At 48.8% G+C, this 19,882-nt stretch overlaps 1 protein-coding gene across 3 annotated transcripts in view; it reads left to right on the top strand.

Moving 5' to 3' along the window:
• The first annotated feature begins 4,403 nt into the window (after positions 1-4,403).
• The window catches only part of NEK6 (NIMA related kinase 6), an 84,183-nt gene continuing 68,704 nt past the window's right edge, over positions 4,404-19,882 (top strand). For 2 of the 3 annotated variants that reach the window (XM_056352875.1, XM_056352876.1), the window contains exon 1: positions 19,627-19,870. The gene's annotated coding sequence lies outside the window, so the exon portion shown is untranslated. Of the gene's footprint in view, positions 4,560-19,626; positions 19,871-19,882 lie in introns of those variants that run through there. The other variant, XM_056352877.1, reaches the window with a different exon arrangement.

Raw genomic sequence — 19,882 nt, 5'->3', positions numbered from 1 at the left:
TTGCTTCCAAGCAAAGCCCTGCTCTCTGGCCCCTGCTAGCAGAAGATTCTCTGAAGGAGCAGGCTGCACCAAGGATCCTTCTGCCTCTGGTAGGGTGGGGCTTCTCTCTGCCCTAATTTTCTCCCAGATGAATTTCTCCTGTGCCTCTAATTAAGCTTCCTCTTTGGCTTAGGAGTGTGGACAGTCTGAGCATTTGTAAATTACCCCACCCACCAGACAGGCTTTGTCCACCTCTCAGACCTCTAATTATTCTGTTCAGCCCCTAGAGATGAGAGATCTGCTGGAGACAGACTGAGCAAAGAATATCAGGTGCGACAGACCCTGCTTGGACAGCAGCCCTGGAAAACATGGCTGCTGCTGCCCAGCACAAAGGGCTGTTCAAGTATAACCTGAACCTGTACCAAGCAGAGCTCTGCGTTTGCACATAAAGAAGAAAAAAACTCTTCCCTGCTTGCATGGCTGGGCTGGGCTGTGGTCAGTGCCCCCGCACGGTGTGTCTCGCAGGCTGATGCCCTCCCACAGCAAGTGCTGGGCACAATTTCCTGCCCAAGTGCAGAGCTCGTGGCAGGTCTCCCTGGGCTGTGCACAGCCAGCTCTGAGCTGAGTCTCTTCCTACTTGCCATGTGCATCACTGTGATGCTCTGATCCCAGGGAAAAAGGAATGACTGTCCCTGCCCGAGAAGATGACCAGCAGTTGGAAGCACCAGAATAAGTTAACTCCTGTTTGCTGTGTCCATAGCTCCCCAGCAGCAGCCCTTCAAGGAGCTCTTTGGGTGGGCAGGACAGCACTTTGAAAGCAGTGCAGGAGGCTGCTTTGGGTGAGTTTAGACATAATTATTTAATATGGCATATGAGATTCAGTTCACCATTTGAAAGAGTCACGTTGCAAGTTACTTGCAATCCCTTCTCTGCTGCTCCTTCCCCAACGTAGCTCAAGCAGCCTTTGTGTGTGCATGAGTATTTGGATTTGTTTACAGGAAGTATTTGGAGAACATGGCCATTCTGGGTTTTCTGTTTTCTTATAAACAAACATGCAGGCAAAAGAGTTGGTCCCACACACTGGGCTGTGCAGGACAAGGAGTAAAGAAACTTGCCCAGCTGGGCTTGACTGGGGAGGCACAGGGAACACTGAGTCCAGCGACTCCTGCTCTAGGAAAAAGAGGTCCAGCAGCCCTACCCACCACCTGACAGCCACTGCCTCGGGCATGGCACAGGAAGGGTGCATCTTTGGGGGAAGAAGATGGAAGCAGTGTGTTTGCCCTCTCCCCTCCAGGGCAGGGCAGCTGCTGCAAGATCACTCTTTATGCAAAGATTAAAAGAAAAAAATGCACCTCTCTGAGCTAGCTGCTTTGTCTAAGTCTTGAATGATTTTCTGTCACTAGGTATCAAACTGTAGTTGAAAGGATTTCCCGTTGACATTTAGCAGTATTAAATTACAAAATAACCACAAGTCAGCCACTCAGTATGATATAAACAGTGGGATTTGACAGAGCTTTTTCTGGCCTTGGGGACCAATTTACTCATTTTTACAGTCCCAACTCCAGTCATCCGCTGGTAATGCACAGTGCCTTTTGGACACCATCTATTTGGAATTAGAGACACATATGGCAGAGTGTAATTACCTATTTATTCTGCTGCTGAATCAGCAAACTGAGGCTAGTTAACATTACAGCTCATAAGCCCCTTTCATAAACATGGGTCAGTGCTGGAACTGGGCAAAATTAATGCAAAAGAAAGAAAGAATTCCTATCGAAAGGGGAGCCAAAAAAATCAGATGATTTAACAGGGAAAAAATGGACTCTCAATGCTTTCTGCGAGGAAGAAATCTGAGGAACCACAGCCAGGCTTCTGGGAGGAGGGGCCTGGACCATCGCTTATTCCCACTGGTGTAAATCGGGAGTAGCTGTGGAAATGTCTTGCTGAAAGTCTAAAATAAATGAGAGGGAAATCAGGCACATTGGCCAGAGCTGCGGCTCAGCTCCCTGAGGAAACAGGCAGCTGGTCTCAGCTTGGAGCTCTGCGTACTGCCACCCCACAGCGTCCAGCCCAGGCCTGGCTTCATGCTGGCTTTTGGGGTCGGACTGCAAGTCACACTTGTTTGCACCGAGAATGGATTTAGCCCCTCGTCACCAGCTGTGACGCGGTGGCTGGATGCACACAGGACCGCCTGAACCGGGGCTAAGCACACCCCCGGCTTCCTGTCCTATTTTCTGCCACCCCTTGAAGCCCTGCATGCAGGTTAATAACCAGAGGCAGAAAGCGCTTTGCAACTCTCAGCGAAGCTGAAACATTTCCTGGTGAGTAAATGGCAAAGCAGCCAAGGTGGGGAAGGCTGCTCTGGCAGGATGGCTGTGGAGAAGCACTGCTTGGCTGACGCACCACAGGGGCTTCCCCAGCCTGCCAGCCACGCGGAGAGCCCCAGCCTGCAGGATTCCACCTCCCCAGACAGCTGCAGAGTGTGACGCTAACGTCTCTGGGGAAACAGACGGGAGTCGGGGCCACTCCTCGTGCTTTCACCCCGTGCTCTGCCACAGCAGAGCCCAATCCCCAGTTCCAGCACATTTCCTTCTACTTCCCCCATGCAGCCTACTGCAGGACCATGTGCTTTAGATGAATCAGGGCTTTGTGAAAGCAAAAGTCCGCCACAGAAAAAGGGAAGTCTCCACCAGCTAATATGGGATGGGAGGAGGGTCTGAGTCTCTTCCTCCCAGCACCCCAAGCTGGGTGCATCCATCGGCCGGGCACTCCGGGCTTCTCCGGCAGCCTGGCAGCACAGCCATGCCCTGTCCTGCCCTTCGTGCCAGAGCTCCACACACCGGCAGGAGCTGCCACCAGGGACATGGAAACCCAGGCGTGATCCCAATTGACTGCAGAGCAGCCCAGACCTCCAGCCCAGCAGGGAGGCTTTCCACCAGCCTTGGGGCTGCACGGCGGAGTGTGCTGGCACTGTCCTGCAGAGCCGTGTGGCAGAGAGAACAAGGGCGCTGGGGCTGCGCTTTTCCTGTGCCGCGTCGTGTGTGCAGGGCTCTGGGGAATCTCGGTGCCTGTCCACCCCTGACTGCAGGATCTAATGGCTTCTGTCTTAATCCAGGCACTGGCATGTGGGTGTGGGCACTGCATCCTTGTTCCTGGGGTCTGCACATTTAGAGTCCCTGGGTATGAAGCATTGTGGCAGCAGCGCTCTGTGGGACTGCCCATAAGCGGCCAGGCGCGTGGCCATGACAGTCATGTAGTGAAAGGCCCTGTGCCCATCAGCCTGGAGTACAGGAGAGGTGTTCTAGGATTAAGTAAAGTTTGTGGTGTCACAGTGTGACATGCACAGGGGTGGTGGCTGGAGACTGGGGAGGAGGGTGAGACGAGGCTTGTCAAACAGGGCACAGAGTCAGGGTCTGCTGCGGGCTCCAGGACTGGCACACAGCGCAGGGAAGGGCTGGCTGCTCACAGCACTGCCCAGAGGAGCAGGGGCGATGCTGGGCAGAGGCAGCAGGAAAGGCAGACCCTTGGGAGGGCCGGGAGAACGGCTGAACACCACAGCCGTGGAGCTAGCTCTCTGCAAGGGCAGGGCTGAAGCCTCTCTTGTTTTTCTGGTTAGTGCAGTGATGTGCCGGGCAGCGCAAGCAGCATAATGCTGCAGGCCTGGCGGGAGCTTTCTGTGCAGCAAGGGCTTGGCAGCAGCTCGGCCAGTTGAGGGCAGGGGAAGGAGGCAGTTTCCCTTTCTCTCCATATGTAGCAAAGAGGCAAAATAATAGCAGGAACCTAAGTTGCCAGCATAAAAGCAAGAGACTATTCTGGAAAGCACCGGCTAAAGCTGTAGGAACACGTTTCTCCTCCCACTGACTCTGAAAGCTCTGCAGTGATTAAGACACACATCAGTGCCAGGACTCCTCAGTAAAGCTGCTATTAGGTGGTTTACCTGTGGGACGGGGCAAGGTACAGGGCTTCACAATAATCTGAAGCAAGACAGAAGAGGTGGCATTGGTCCCTGTCTCCATCCAGCTGGTCCTCATTCAAGCTTCTCTCTTGCAGGGAGTTGTGTGGGTCCTGGTTTGGAAAGCACCTGGGAGCTGTGCTGTACACAGGTGGCATATTGCAGCACTTCGCCTCATCTGGAGTCTCACCTGGCTCCTGCTATTCCAAAATGGAACGGAGCAGTTTTCATTTCCTCTCTCTATGTTAAATTTGCCACAGTGGCCAGTCACTGCCACAAACAGAAGGAGGGAACTGAGTTCCTTGGCTGAACTTTGAAACCTCAAGGACCACAGCTGATGGGGAAGGGGCTGGCACACCAGGGTGGGCGCCGCCACTCTGTGTCTTTGCCCTGAAAAACCTCATGATCTGGACAAAGTTCCCTGTTCTACCCAGCATCTCAGTTTCTGCATTTATAAAATGGGGATAATAATGACCAGCTTCACTGCAGTGCTACAAAGGCTGATACTTAAGTGGTACTTTTAAGCTCTTCAGGAAAAGGCATTACTATGAAGTGAGCATGGGATCCTGGAGCTGGCTCCTGTCCACCTGCACCACTGGCCAGAGGAGGGAGCAACCCGCATCTCCTACAGGTGCAGGCACTCTTGTGCTTGTTCTCTTTCCATTTTTACTCTTCAAAGGGCTGGGCATCTTGTATGAGGGTGTGCAGGGAGCTGGGATTTGAACTCATTAGCTTTGTGCAGCCTGCACCTGCATGTCACTTATGTCTGCAGCCTGTGGGGAAACAGTTGTGTTTTTTTGGGTGGGTTGTGTTTTGGGTTGGTTTTTTTTTACTTAAGAGGGGAGGAGAGAGAAGAGAGAAAATGACAACTGCTCAGGAGGACCAGCTTGGTTCTGGGCCAGGTGCTGCACAGTAGGAGCAACAAAAAATGCCTTAGAGGTACTGGTGAAACTGTTCAGAAAACGTGACTGAAATACCTGTGCCTCTCGCTGTGCGGGGGCCTCATTTGCCTTGGGACCACATACAAGAAGGGATCGTGCTGGGGGAGCTTCTCTGTGGCTGCTGGCTGGATGTCTCCTGCCTGATGTGTCCTCAAGACCAACCCAATTTTAAATCTTCACTTGTGGATGCACCTTGTTTGGTACAACCAGAAAATAACGCAAAATTTCTGCCCTTCCCCTCATCCTCCCTGCAGAGGGAGTGGGTGAAGGCAGAGGGTTAGACCATAAAGCTGGATGGCAGGACCTGTATGTCCTTGCTCTTCTCTCTGCTATTATTCACTCTGCTAGCATGGATTTTTTCACTTGAAGCATTCGCTTCCCCATCTGTAAAACAGAGATAGAAACCAGGAGCCTCACAGGAATATTCTACACCCTTCAGATGGAGTTTGTCTCATCTGAATTCACATCTACCTGCCTCTTCCCTCCAGCCCTCTATCATTTTCTTTCTCTGTGATTTCAGATAGACTCCCATAAATCTTGTTCCAGGTCTAAATTAAATGACTGCTTAGAAGTCAGATCCCATCTGTGGCATGCCCTGTGACCTGGCAGTCTTCCTTTCCATCGCTTAAAGCTGGCAATGTCCCAGAGTTGCAGGGAAGTTTTGCAGAAGGATTGTCAGGCACTTGGGATTTAGTTTAGATCAGTATTTCCATCCCCAAAACCCGTTTTTGGGGGAAGGGAGAGAAGAAAGCAGTTTGATGCAGAGTTTTAAATTGGCCATGTAAAGTCCATACACTTAAAATATGAAGCAATCTGGTTTGTATCTGAATTTGTTGGATCCTCTTAAAGGCTATGGAAACTTAAATACAAGATGTCCTGGTTTTCCCACACTTGCTGTTCCTTGGTTATGTGCTCTTTCTGCTAAACAACCCGCTCCCTGGGCGTGCAGCAGTTGTTGGTACCTGCTCCGCTGGCAGAGGCTGGTAAAGGGGCTGCAGTTTGAAAATCCGTTGTGAAAAGACTGATTTTTATCTCAAGTGGACGTTTTTGCTTAATACCAGCACTTTGCAGTGTCTGAGTACTGCACAAAATGTACCTAATGAATGCAGAGGAACAAAAATTAACAACAGGAAGTTGTTACAAAAGCAGCAGCAGCAGAAGTGATCTGCGCCACCGCGGGATCGGGCTCTGGCCCTGCTGCGCACGCAGGAAACGAGCCGCAGACAGGGTGCCAGCAGCATCCCCGGGGAGGGAGACAGAGCTGGGACCCAGTCCAGAACTTTTCCATGGGAATTCAGCAAGACCTATTTTCTGATGAAGCCGAAGTTGGCAGGACATGTAGCTGAGCCAAGGAGTTCACTCCAGAACATGGTGATTTTTAATAAAGTCACAATTGCTGCTCTGTGCTAAATGAGTCATTTTAAAGTCAGCCCCTCATAAAACAATCCCTTCTCAGATATTGCTTCCTTCTATACATGTTTCACCAGCCCAGCATACTTTTACGGCGTAAACACTACCTTAACTTATATTGCTGCTGAACAGTTACTACTTGTTCTCGCAGATTTCTCAACAGCGAAATCCAGGGCCGTGCACAATGCCAGTGAACACCATGCTTGTAGAAAGGCGTGGCGGAATTTTACATCCAAACCCCAGCGGTGTGAGCTGCAGTTGCGGTGACAAGTGTGTTGATGCGTGCATGTGACACAGCTCCCGCTGGGGCACAGCAGGACCCCCATGTCCCCTGGCTGGATGGAGCAAGGGACCGTGCCTTCCCAGCTGTGTGTGCGGCTGGCCAGTGGGGTGGGCAGCCGTAGCTGTCGGGGTGGTTTCCTCAGCAAGGACACTCATTTGATCACTTTCTAGTCCACTGATTTTTCACAGACTTTGTCAAACTGAAATCTGTGTTGGAGCCTCCTTCAACTGCCTGCCAAATTACATAAAATTATTCAGAATTGGCCAGTGAGTTAAAAAGATAGGGGGTGGAGGAGGTGGGGGGATATGACAGATGGACGGTGTGAATGCAGAAGTCTTGCATCCTCAGGAAACCAGGCTTAAAACATTCAGAAAACTGAAGAGGTCTCTGATCCATAAACCCCTTTGTTCCTAGGCACTAATCTACCCGAACCAACCAAGCTGTTGAAGTGTAGTTTTCTTGGGTTTGTTTATTTGCTTTTTGTGGACGTGTGGGCCAAAATCATGTCTGAGAATATGGCATGTCTCGCATTATTTGACTGCGGATCACAACCTTGTAAAACAGCTTTTTTCTAAAAGACACAGTGTGAGTATTTGTAACCTGAATGCAAACTGCCAAACACACGTTCACAGAACTCTGGTATTTTTGTTTAATATGTATACATTTTCTTTTACAATTTGGACCTAATGAAAAACATGTGGTTTGTGCTGAGTAAAAGGAATAATAGAACTTTGTGACGGCTATGTCAGTTCCTGCTGGGCATTACCGACCGCGTGTACTCTCTTGCTGGCTTGTGACTCCAGGTACTGCAAAGTAACTTGAACACGTTCCTCATCCCCACCCAAACCTGAACACTGCGGTTTTCAAAACACTGTTGTATTGGCAACCTTCCAGATCCTTTCTGGGCTTTTAGAACTGGGTTGAAATTAGTGGAGCAAAAGCACATTTCAAGTGTTTTCCCAGGCCTCCAGCACCACACTTGACTGTGACCCTGCTTTCTTCCCGAGACTTGGTCACTTCACATGTCTTTGCTCTTACTTCTGACAAAGGTACCAGTGGTACCTCCCTGTTTCCTTCCTCTTTAAAAGAAAGCCTCGTATCTTCCCAGAATTTGAAGCAGGGGCACCAAACCATTTTTGTTCTGTGGTTATTCACAACTGAGAACTGCAGACAGTGAGGACAGAGATGCTTCATGGGCTCTCCGGAGAGCTGAGTCAGCACTTTCAACTTCCTGAGCAATACAGACTCAAGAGGGCATGAAACAGGGCTGCTGCGTTAGAAATGGCACCAAAACCCTGCAAATGCAGAAAACTGCTCAAAGAAATGTAAATTTGAAAGAGTGCCATTGAAACACATATAGGAAAATCCTTCATTGTGAATGTAAATTTAAACAAAATCATCTACCTCCTGCCTTCCCACACAAAGGAAACCTGCTGCCTCTTCCCTAGGAGAGTGTTTTACCAAGCTCATATGAAACTCTTTTTTACAACATCCCTTTGTCTCTCTTGGAATCTGACCAAGAATTATAAGCCTTTAAAGAGAGCTTTTTGCTTGTTCAGGCCCAAAGGGAGTAGCTGGCTATAAATAATAGATTGGCCTCTACTGTTCCCAGTGTTTCTGTTTTGCTGCTCCTCACAGACACAACCTGGGAAAAGGTGTGGCGGTGCCTGTAGCAACAAGAGAGCGGTTATGTGGTCTCCCTCAAAGGAACATGATGATAAAGTGAGGAACAGCTGACAGGACCAGAGCTGGTATGTGCAGCCCAGCGGACGTGACGTTCCAATTTTAGAAAACTACAACTGGGGAGACTTGTTCGCTTGCTGGACCTTGCTGCTGTTTTCCATACAGGGAGCCCTGAGAGAGCAATGTCTTATCTGTCCAGCCTACTCAGCAATAACAGCCCCTTATCCAGGCAGCTGATGGATAACAATTGATACCCTTGGAGTATACACCTAGCTAAGGAAAAATGTTAGGTATTTGCAATATACAGCCAGGCAACATGAACTCCTTGTTTTTCCAAGGTCAGCAGCTCTGCCACGTCAGCCTGGAAAACCAGAGTTATCCTTTGTTTTCAATGTTGCCAGTATTGCATCTTCCATCTCTTGTTTGCATTTGAGTATCAGTGTTGTAACCCCGGTGGTCCAAGCAGTCCCGCTTCCCACCCACCCCACTCCCACCCATCCCGGCCTTTCTCCTTTCATCTCGTGTCTTCTAAGCTATTACAAAACACCTCCCCACCTTTCCTAAAAGATACCCTTAGCTGTTATTTCTTCTCCCCCAGTGTCAAATTCTACCTTGAACTGTCAATTTTGACACTGGCAATTTGGAGGATCCCAGTTCCCACCCACCTCTTTCTCCATTGCCGTGGTTTGTAAGGGAGTTAGGCTGCGTAGTCCCAAAAGGAAAGTCTTGTATTTATGTCTTGGCAAGCAGAATCAGGAACCTGAGCAAGAGTATACAGGCTTCTGCTCTTTTCTACTCCTCAGTTACCTTCTGGGTCTCTCTGGGCAGATTAAGGCCTTTTGTTGTTTTTACCAAGGTCAGCAATCTATTCTTTTGTATTCACTGTACTCCACTCAATTAGTTGAGGGCATTTAACATGGATTTTTCATATTTGCATCACAAATTCTAAATGATCCATGAAAAGCAGCTGTTCAGAAACTTCTGAATTCATTATTCCCAGTGTCTTGGAGTAAAGAAACTTTGCCAGCCATGTTGATTGGGGCCCTGTGTAGTCAGTATGATGGGAAACTGTCAGTCATTTTTAGTCTACATTGAAGAAATAATGTTATGCTGTGGCATCTGGTTTCCATTTTATATTCTCTGCAACCTCTTCTTTACCTGACTTGCTAGTTACTAATAGCTGTGTCAACAGCTCAGTAGCTGAAAGCCTGCGTAGCAGCACCCCCAGTGACTTGATCGTAGGCATGGTCATATGCAGTGGTGTTACATGTCACAAAACCATTTTGATATCATCCCTTCTCTCTTCTCTTCCCATAAGGAGAAAACTAAAGATTTGAGCTGAAATTTTTTGCTTTGCAACACAGCACTCCCTGGTCTTGTTTGCTGGCTCTTTTAAAAAGAGCTAGGACCTTGAATAAACAACCTGGTGATGTGAATAAAGGAGTAGAACAATAAACCCCCTGTGTTTCACAACAGACTGTGATGCCAAGGGCTGGAATAATAGAGGTGAGTTTAAACTTGGGAAAGTTTCAGCACAAGGTTTTAAGTATTGCTTTCCAAGTGGAAAAGCAACTGCAAGAACAGCAGGGGAAGTGCAGAACATGGAGCACAAAGGTTCCTCTTCCCTAAATAAGCAACAGTGGGTTCCAGTGAGTGCTCCGGGCTTTAGTTCATGTGGGAGTCAGCTTCCTTCTGGCTTTGAGGTCTTGTAGCTGGCAAAAGGAAAATTCATAATCTTCCATCTGAGTTGTATTTGTAATCTTAGTTCCCCTGGCGTCGCTTAATCATTGACAAGCTCAAATAGAGGCTATGGAGAAGGACTCCACATTGCAATGAGCCATGGCCATCCTTTTTCCATTGTCACTTTATTTTTTACATCCTTTACTTTGTGTCAATGATTTTTTTTCTACGAGCCTTAGCACAACAGGAACCTGAGATTATTTCTTAGCGACAGCCTCAATGTTCTCCTGCCCAGGCATTGCCCAGTACATGTTTTCGAGCTCATGCTTTTCCCCTGAACTGTACCTCCTGTTTATGCTGCTCTTCTACATTTTATTGCTGCACATCCACTTGTCCAGCTTGGAGCATGACACGCCTCAGCACCCATGGGCAGCCCAGCCGTGCCCCCCATCAGCTGGCCAGCACCCCCAGACACAGGGGTTTGGGCCATGAGGATGCAGCTAGAGACAACTTTTTATGTACCGAATGGTTCCTCTGTCTTACACATGCATGCAAACACCACACCACAAGTCACAGGCACAGAGCTCTCATCAGCCCTTCTGCGCTTTCCACCCAGCCAGTTTCGCAGCGGCCGTTGCATTCATTCATACAGGCACGCTGGCTGACAGCCAGAGCCTGGTCTTGCTTTCTCCTCTCTTTCCTTCCTTCCTTTCTTCGGCTCGCTGGGTGTGACAGACTGAACGCAGTTGTTTATTGCTTTTGTTTCCACATATAATCAGATCTCTTCCCTGACATTATGCAGCTCAGCACAAGCACTCCAGGTGGGATGAATCCAGTTCAGTGCCCTCCTCCCACCCTAGGCTGCTCCTATCGCTAATGAACTCCAAACAACCATGTTCCCCATGTTCAACCTTCACCCTGCCCGATGCATCCATAATCTAAATATAGGCCATAATTATTCCACTGGCGTTTGTAGACCCATTGACAGAACTGACAGTGGCAGAGGTCGGGAGACCCTTTGCACCTTTAATATATTCTCTTAACCATTTCCTTGCTACTGGTGGTTACAGTCTCGCTAACATCCAATAAATGTCCTGGATTTGTTCTTTGACTGTTCCAAATTTGTTTGTTCCTTAGTCCACTCAGTTCCTGTACCACCAGACCACAGGCTGATTTTCTTCCCTCTAATTGGGACACTCCATTTGTTTATCTGGTTGTGCAATCAAAACATGAACTCAGAATGCTCTTTTCAAGCCAATGACCTGCATCTCCCCCAGATGCAAATCCCAGTGCCTGAGAAAATGAGTGCAAGAATCGATCTCCTGGCCAATGCGCTATTTCCATGTTGGAATAGCCTGGAAGCAGAAGCACTGACTTTCCATATTATTATTTTTATGGCCCTATGGAACAAACAGTTGAATATGGTGCTGTGAGAGTGAGTAGCGGGGGGAGAAGCTAATCTGTGCTGTACGTAATTTGATCGCAGATCATTTAGAGAATGTAAATTGTAGGGGAGAGATGTCACTCCTGGCAGGAGGTCGTCTGTGTCACCTGTCAGACAGTCCCCAGTGGCGATCATGAAAATTTCTTTGCAGGATTATTAATAAATAAACATAATGCTCTGCATTTCTGCAGCACCTTTCACTGGAGGGACAGAAAGCACTTTATCATTAACAACTGTGCTATGCAATTATTTTAACTTCCTTTCAAAATATTGTTTTAAAGGTTAAATTTGTCATTTGTTTCCTGGGATCATAAAATGGCATTAAATTTAAACTTTGGGATTTCTGCCTCCACCTCTGCTCATTCTGGGCTAAGGTATACACTCCATTTGACATCTTGGTAAATTAAATGAAGTGACAAGTCATTAGTTCTGAGACATATGTTAAGTATTTGTAGTGTGGCAGCTCTTAGAGAGTGTAACAGTGGTCAGGAATCCCATCTGCTACTACAATGGACAAAGTTTTTCTCCCACAGAATTTATAGTTTAGTTCAAAACTAAGAAAAGCAGAAGAGAAGGGAGGAGGTTGAGTAAGACCAATTGTGACTGTTTAGACCTCCTGTAAGTGTACACCATGTGGGACATGAAGTCATAATCACAAAATTGTAGTGCTGTCATTCAGTGTGTAGTGATGTATTGCTGCACCTCTAAAGAACTGGATCCTGGCTGGGCATCTTGGTATATGCATCACTGTAACTGTTAGTAAGCTAGAGGAATATATGGAAAAGACAAAGAAAATATGCAAGAAGAGCTGTTGATATTGTGTGATCCCTGTGTGTTATGCTAACCAATATTGCCTCTTTTTCATTTGCGTTCTCTTGTCTCTGTGTATCCGTATGGTTAGTCTGAAATGTAAAACTTACCTGCAAGCTTTTTCTGGGTGGGAGTCGTCTTTTCTCCTGTGTTTTTTGCACAACAAGCAAAGTCTGAGTCCTGACTCTTGCATAGGACCCAAAAAACCTACAATGTTACCACTCTGTCCTGCTCCCACTGAAATTTATGGCAAAATTAGTCCCACTTTCTTTAGCTGTGAAATTCTATAGCACTGGTGCTATGAACAGATCTTAGAAGTGAATAAGAGAACAAATCACAAAAGAACAGTATTACCCAGAACAGATTCTTCAGAAATATCCCCGTGAAAGGGGGCTGAGAATGGGAAGGTGCATGCATGCAGCTTCTGGCAGGGTCACACTTGTAACATCTGGCTGTGAAACCTGGAAAGCTCTGCCAACTCCTTTTGAATAACAGGCTGTGCTCACGGAGACTGAGTGTAACTGCATTCCTGCGAAACTTGCCCAGAACACTTGGAAGGGGTCATGAGGAGGAATGTCAGGGAAAATAGGGGAAGGGCCTAGGAGTGTTAAAGCCAGAGCTGCTCAATCTGGCTTCAATTGCTTTTTCCCTTCCCTTCCCTTCCCTTCCCTTCCCTTCCCTTCCCTTCCCTTCCCTTCCCTTCCCTTCCCTTCCCTTCCCTTCCCTTCCCTTCCCTTCCTTTCCCTTCCCTTCCCTTCCCTTCCCTTCCCTTTCCCTTTCCCTTTCCCTTTCCCTTTCCCTTTCCCTTTCCCTTTCCCTCCGTTCTCTCTTTTCCCTTCCCTCTTCCTTTTCCTTTTCCCTTTCCTTTCCATTTCCCTTTCTTTTCTTCCTTTTTCTTCTAAAAGAAATTAACTCATGGAACTGTAAGGAAGCAAATCTTGGGGTGGGGGGGGTGGGGGGTGGCGGGGGGGAAGAGAACTCCAGCATGGCTGAGTAAGGGAAGGCATTTGAGACTCGCTGATGACCAGAGACACTACATAAACAGGGGCCCACTTAAGACAGTTCATTAAGAAAATAGGGGACAGAGCCATAAAGCCTGTGCCTTTGCTATATTGCTACATAATGAAGCAGTTAGAATGGTATATCTTTACTATCAGCTTAACATACGGTTTGAGTTCACACCTGAGCCCAACTCCCTAGTTATCCCCATTGCCCGCGGTCGGTGCGTGCTAGGGCTCCAGCCCAGTGAGCCGTGTTACACCTCACCCAGAGGAGCAAGAGGGAGGCCACTGTCTGAATCAAGGTGCTTCAAACTCCAGCACAAACAGCAGTGTAGGCTGTTAACACAGGCAGTGTGGCATGCAGCTTAGAGCTCAAACAGCAACAGAATAGCGCTGCTTCTGATTTTTATTGCTCCATATGTGGTGTGGCCAGTCTTGCTTCTCAAAGCAGCCTTAGATACCTGTTGACTTAATAGACACGCTTCTGCCAGTAAGACAGTTAAGAGCAGAAAACTGGTGCAACAGATTGCACACCATGGGATGTATCAGAGAAAGTACTGAAGCGACATGCCTCTGTCTCCCTGGGCTCTGTGCCACACAGCCTGTTTCATATTTGTGACCCTCTGACCACAGGAGGTTGGATAATTTTCCAGTTCCACAAGGTCTCGGCCCAGCCCTCTGAGTTACTCCACACTAGACATTTCCTTACTGAGAGGGGCTCCTTCTCCCTGTCACATGGATCTGCTCTGGGTCTAAGCCACGGCCTGCGGCAATAGCGCAGGACCCGGTTCAGGTCTCCACTTTGGGTTCCTTCCCACCACTGCCCTTCCTTCTCTCTGCCCTGTTGGAGTCTAGCAGGGTGGTGGCAGCAGCAGCAACCAGCTGGCCTGTGTGGTGCTGTGAAGTTTAAATACTTGCTTCTCCTTTGACCCACTCTGGTGTTGTCCTCACACTGATACACAGGCTGCTTCTCATCGCGCAGCGTGACTCCTGGTCGGTCAGCTGGCTGTGGAGGTCCTGCTGTACTGGCCAAGGCAGCTGCCACACCTGTAGCTTAGCCAGTAGCTACAACCTTCTATTGGTGATGAAGGACTTCTAAGAAGCAGGCGCTGCTGCTGGGGATTTACCTTTTTGTGTGACTTTCTCTTTAAAATCTAACTCAAGGAAACCTTTTACTGCTTGGCATTATTTGTTCTATCTGCTTTCTCCTTCCATTTTATGAAGTTCCCAAAAGAGGACCATGGGAGATGCTGGCAGCAAGGGAGATCACAGTGACCACATGCTGTCAAGAGCTGAGCTGTCAGAAAAGCCAGGGAGTTGTGAGGGGGCAGAGGGTGGTGCAGAGTCTGCAGAGACACCAAAAGGGAGGATGTGCTGGCTTTGGAGCGGAGGGAGAGTTACATGAATAGAGCTGCAGAAAGGACAATGCATGAGTCAATATTCATCCATATATTCATGATCTGTAGGCTTGAGTACTGTGATGCTCATTATCTAGGCATGACCTTAAAAACTGCAGTTGATTGAGAACACGGCAGCCCATCTGCTTGGCAACACAGGCTGCTGGGGGCCTCACCCCAGCACTCTGCTCCCTGCACTACTTCTCTGTTCTTTGTTTGAATACAAATTCAAGGGCGCAGACTTTATCTCCAAATCCTTTGCTAGGGGCTGAGAAAAGGCATCCACAACTCTCTCTCTCTCAAGAGCACAGTGAGTGAAATGTGTGTGTAGGACACACAGCTAACCCTCTGTCCCTGCTCCAGCTCTATACAGCAAACTTTCTCCTCCTCCCTCTCTCCCCAAAATAAGCTGTGACCACAAGCCTGTATGACTGAAAAACTCCATCTTCCACTTGCCCTTCCACAAAAGCAACAGAAAGAGCCATCCCACTGCCCCTGCTGGGCAACGCCGAGCTCATGCCGTGAGCCCTCTTCACCATTCGGGGTGGTGGTAGGTACCACCCCGACAGTTAGACAGGGACAGCCCTACAGCCAGCCAGGATGTGACAGAGTGTGCTATGGCTGACACTGAGGCCGTCCTTCTGCCCTTCAGCTATATACAGAGGCGCTCTGCTGGGGTGAAACATCTCTCCCCCACTGTCCTCTCTGCACAGGAGAATGAGAAAATTAATGAATGAAACCCCACAATTTCCTACCCTGCTAGTACGGGACAACAGGCCTCTTTTATTTTCTGTGTACTGCCCTGCCCTGTTTTCAATTGACCAAAGAAATGAATGAGAACTGTCTGCTGCCACTTAATCATTTAAAATACAGTCACAAGAAAAGAGGAAGCAATGTTAAATTTTCTGTCCATGTGAAAAATCCTTCTGCTCCTTCCTCCAGACACCTTCCTGAGCCTGCTTCTAGCATCCCTTATTCTTTAAAAGAAAACGTGTCTTTCTTCTAAGCAATTAAACTCTATAAAAAAAGGACATTTTCTCCATCATACTTTCCCATCTCCCCTTTCCTGGATGGCAATCACATACTCCAGATCTCACGCTGAGAAGGATATTCTGCCACTGGTCACATCTGGTTCCCTGATGAGATCCGCAGGCGGCTGAGCTGGAGTGTTCGCTGGGTCACGTGGCGGCTCTAGGTTGCCTTATCTTCCTGAAGACCAGTGCTTTTTAATCTCCTTTGATTCTATTTCTCTCTTTTTGCATCACTCTTATCAGTTTGAGACTAAACTGCTGCACAAATGCTCATAAGATCAATCTACAGATCTTAAATATGGTAAAAAAGAAGTGTTTCTCTGAGCAATCTGTTGGAGAGATTTTGTACTGACTTTTAGACTAGTTCCACACTGGTATGCATTCCTTTAGCATTAATGCTTCCTCTGGGACTCAGACCTTACAGAAATATGAGAACCGAGTGTGCAGGCTGCAGACACACTGTGAAAGTCAGGCTCATGCAGTGTGTGTGTGGAGAAGACATGCTGCAGCTACGGCAGTGGAAAGAGAAATCCGCAGCCCATCTTCTCTAGCTACTGCTGGAAAGTTGACTCTCTTTAAAACCTGTAATTTTCATTTGAGGAAGAAGGTTGGTTTTGGGGTTTTGTTTCTTTGGTTTTTTTGTTTTTGGTTTGGTTTTTTTTCCCCTGAAAATAACTTGTAGCAGAGTCTCCTCAGTGTATGCTATTAAGAACAGAAAATAATAAGCCAATAGGCATATATTAAGCCAGTAAAGCTAGGATTTTATCGATAATGGACTGAGAATGAAGCATACAGACACAGTTGCATTTAGCACTCAGAATAAAGTAAATCAATCAAATTGACTGAATGTTGATTTAAAATCCTCAAAGATTTGGGTCAAGATATTCAAGTTTTCCCAAAACAGACTTGTTACCGGAAATCTTCATACCCACAAGTAATATAGAAATTTTCCCGTTTAATTTTCTCAGCCTCCACTGATATTATGTGCTTACTTTCTGTTCTTCGTTCTGTTTGTACAATTAAAATAAAGTGGCCTCACTCACCATGGGTCAGTACTAAATCATTTGGGCTGTAAGCAGTGAGGAGGTGGTGGTCGCTCTGCAACCATGTGAGTATTAACCATAAAAACTTCAGAGGCATAAAAGACTATTTCCTCATGTTTTAGGTTAAAAATTAAGTTACTTAAAATACTTTTATTTATGTAATTCTCCATTCCTTACGGGCTGATCTTCAGGCTTCCACTAGCTAAGAGTTCCTTTTGACAGTTCTATCAGTGGGATTTTAAATATTGTAGATTAAAATATATGTCAACCCATCCTTGAACTGTATAAAATAATTAAACTGACCAGATGAAAACAGCTGACATCTGCAAATGGTGCAACCTTCATTTAGATGGATGTGTGGAAAATACACTTCTTGCACTTCAGGAGACTTATCTGGAGACATAAAGCCTAATGCTGCTGTCCCTGGGCACAGACGGCTGTGCTCAAAGGCAGGAATCGCTGTGCAGGGGATGTGATCAGTGCTGGGCATTAAACACACCAGGGCGAGCCCGGCCGAAGGGTCAATGCGTGGCTCTTCTTACAAGGATTGAAACAAAGAAGAAGTCAACATTTTCTGAAAGTTCTCACTTTGGGGGTTGTTTAAAAGAGAATTTCACACAGAACCATAGCACAGACCATGAAAGAAAGTTTTATTTCTGTCAAGACTTAATTGAGGAAATTTAATTTGCTTTCCTAACTGAATTGCTGTTGATAATCTAAAGTAATTTTGTCTGGTCTGTCTAATTTAGCAATGAAAAACCTGGATCTTGAAGCTGTGCACAAGAATGTAGCAGATTTTTTAAAACAGCTTTTCTGAATAGAAAGACGGTAACTTATGGCAGCGTAACAAAAGATAAATTTTTTTGTCATTGTTTTGATGTAAAACACTTAAGTTCTTATACCTCAATCCACTGACACTTCTCTTTTTAAGAGAAAGAAATGAATTTTTGCAAATGGTACATCAACAGAACTTGGGAAAATTGAGTTTGGAGAAAAAAATTGAATTCATTTTGTTTCTCTAAGCACTTTCCCATGTTTCAGATTTTGTACTGATAGATTGATGATATGATTTGCTTTAAAACCAGGTGGCCTCTCAGTTTCCATCTGTTGTGTCTATTGCTCTGTCTCTAGTGAGAAGCATTGCATAGCTGTGCAGGCATCTGTACCCTTGAGAGAAAATCTTTACGCTATCAGAAATGCTCAGGGAGAGAGAATCTAGTTTTACAGTATCTTAAATGTGAGACGTATCAGAAACTTGAGCCCCTGGAAGGATCACGTTTATATTCACCCAAACTGAATGCACTGAATTTCTACTAGCTTTGTGTAAACAACAAAAACCAAAACCTAGTGACATTTCCAGAAGCACCAGTTCAAATCTTAGAAAACCAACTGAATATGCTACAAAGTTTTACTGCAGTTTCTTGTTTCTCTGGATGCCAGAGGCAGCACTGCTTTAGCAAGAACATTTTCCTAAAATAGGCATCCCAATGGATAAACAATGCCATTTGAGCAAAGACCTGCCATGATTCATGCTCTGCAAAACAGAGACTTACTATGGACCTTAAACCCCGTGAGTGGAATCTGCTGGAAAAAGTGACTTATTTGAACCAAAATGTCTTTGGTAGCAGGTTCCCCGCAGCTTTGGTGTAGGTGTAGGTATAGGTGTAGGTGATGCAATCAGTTGAGAGAGCGGAGCGCAGCAGCTGAGCATTATGCTCCATATGGGCAGCAAGCATTTCCCTGGAAGTTGTGTCCATGGATGTAAAGCACAATGCAGAACAGGGCCTTTCCCTGCTGTTCCCAGGGAATGTAAATAACCAGTGCTCAGTGCTGTTGGGGAGGGCGTCATGGTGTCCCACCGTCTTCTCCAAACAGCCAAGTGCAGCAGCAGGACACCTGAAAGAACTTCAAACACATAAAAGCCAAGGCACAGGACACAGGGATGCAACTGGGAGTCATGCCCCAAAGAAGAGGGCGCATGCGTGCATGCAGTTCCATTCTGGGCGCCTGGTTTTCGTCCTGATGGAGCAGGCTGACCTGGGCGCCCTCCCTCCTACCTGCCCTTCCCAGCCCAGCTGAGATGGCACCTGCAAGCCGCTCAGCACTGACGGTGTACAGCTAGTACAGTGTGGGCTTACAGGACTGATTTAAAAAAAAATAAAATTATTTGTAACTGGCAAAGGGCTGAGTAGAACTGAAGCTGTGCCCCAGCCTCGCTGGCATTAGTGCTTTCTGCTGTGGCAGCACCAGGAGTCCCCCAGTCGCACCAGCAACCACCCTGGGCCGGAGCCAGGCCTTGGAGCAGCGGTTGGCACAACGGAGCCGTCGCGCTTCTCCCCGGCCTGCTGCGGCCAGCCTCGCGCCTCTCGCCCGCTGTGGGCAATTCGACGGGACGCGCCGGTTTGCTGTGACGCGTGGCGCAGCGCTGCCGGGCCTGCGCTCACTTCGAACAAACGCAGCTCAATTTCAAGCTCCAGTGAAACGCACCAACGCTCGTCCCCGGCACGCAACAGCGCGACCGGGAGTGCCGGCCCGCCGCGCCGCAGGCGGCGGGGTAGGGGGCGGCGGGGCCGGGGGCAGGCCCGCACTCGCACCGCCGGCAGCACGGCGGGGATAGCGCCCCCGGGGCCGCCGGCCCGCGGCGGGGAGCGGTAAACCCCGGGGGCTGCGGCCGCGCCGCTCTGCAGAGCGGGGGGCGCCGCCGGCGCTTCTCCGCCGCCCGGGGCTCGGGGCAGCCGCCGCTTTCCGGGGCAGGCTGGGCCGCCGCGGCGGTGGGAGGCGCCGCTCGCGCTGTTCCGCGCAGGCCGCCGGGCCCGGGCGCTGACGCACCGCGGGACCCGCAGCCCCCGCCGGCAGAGCGGGCCCGGGCCGGCGCGGCGCGGCCCAGGTGCGGGGCGCGGGCCGGGCGCGGGGCCGGCGGGGCGGGGCGCGGTCGCGCGGCAGGTGGGCAGAGCCCCGCGCGGCACCGCCTCCCGCGCGCTCCCGCCCGCCCGGCCTGCGTGGCAGACGCCGAGGCGCGCGCCCGAGCGGCGGCGGGCAGCGCGTGCGTGGGGCGGCGAGCGCGCGCGCGGGGCGAAGTTGTCTGCGGGACGCGGCGCCGCTTCGCTCGTTCTGCTGCGGGGCCGCGGGGGCCGCGGCCGCCTGGACACCCCCCCCCCTCCCCCCGGCACTGCCCCCGCGCCCGCTCCGGGACGGGCCCCGCCGCCTCGCCGGCCGCAGGTGAGCAGGACA

The sequence above is a fragment of the Falco biarmicus genome, chromosome 9 (genome assembly GCF_023638135.1).
Source record: "Falco biarmicus isolate bFalBia1 chromosome 9, bFalBia1.pri, whole genome shotgun sequence".
Lineage (NCBI taxonomy): Eukaryota > Metazoa > Chordata > Aves > Falconiformes > Falconidae > Falco > Falco biarmicus.
Note: the sequence above shows the minus strand (reverse complement) of the source record. Positions and strands in the feature narration are given on the sequence as shown.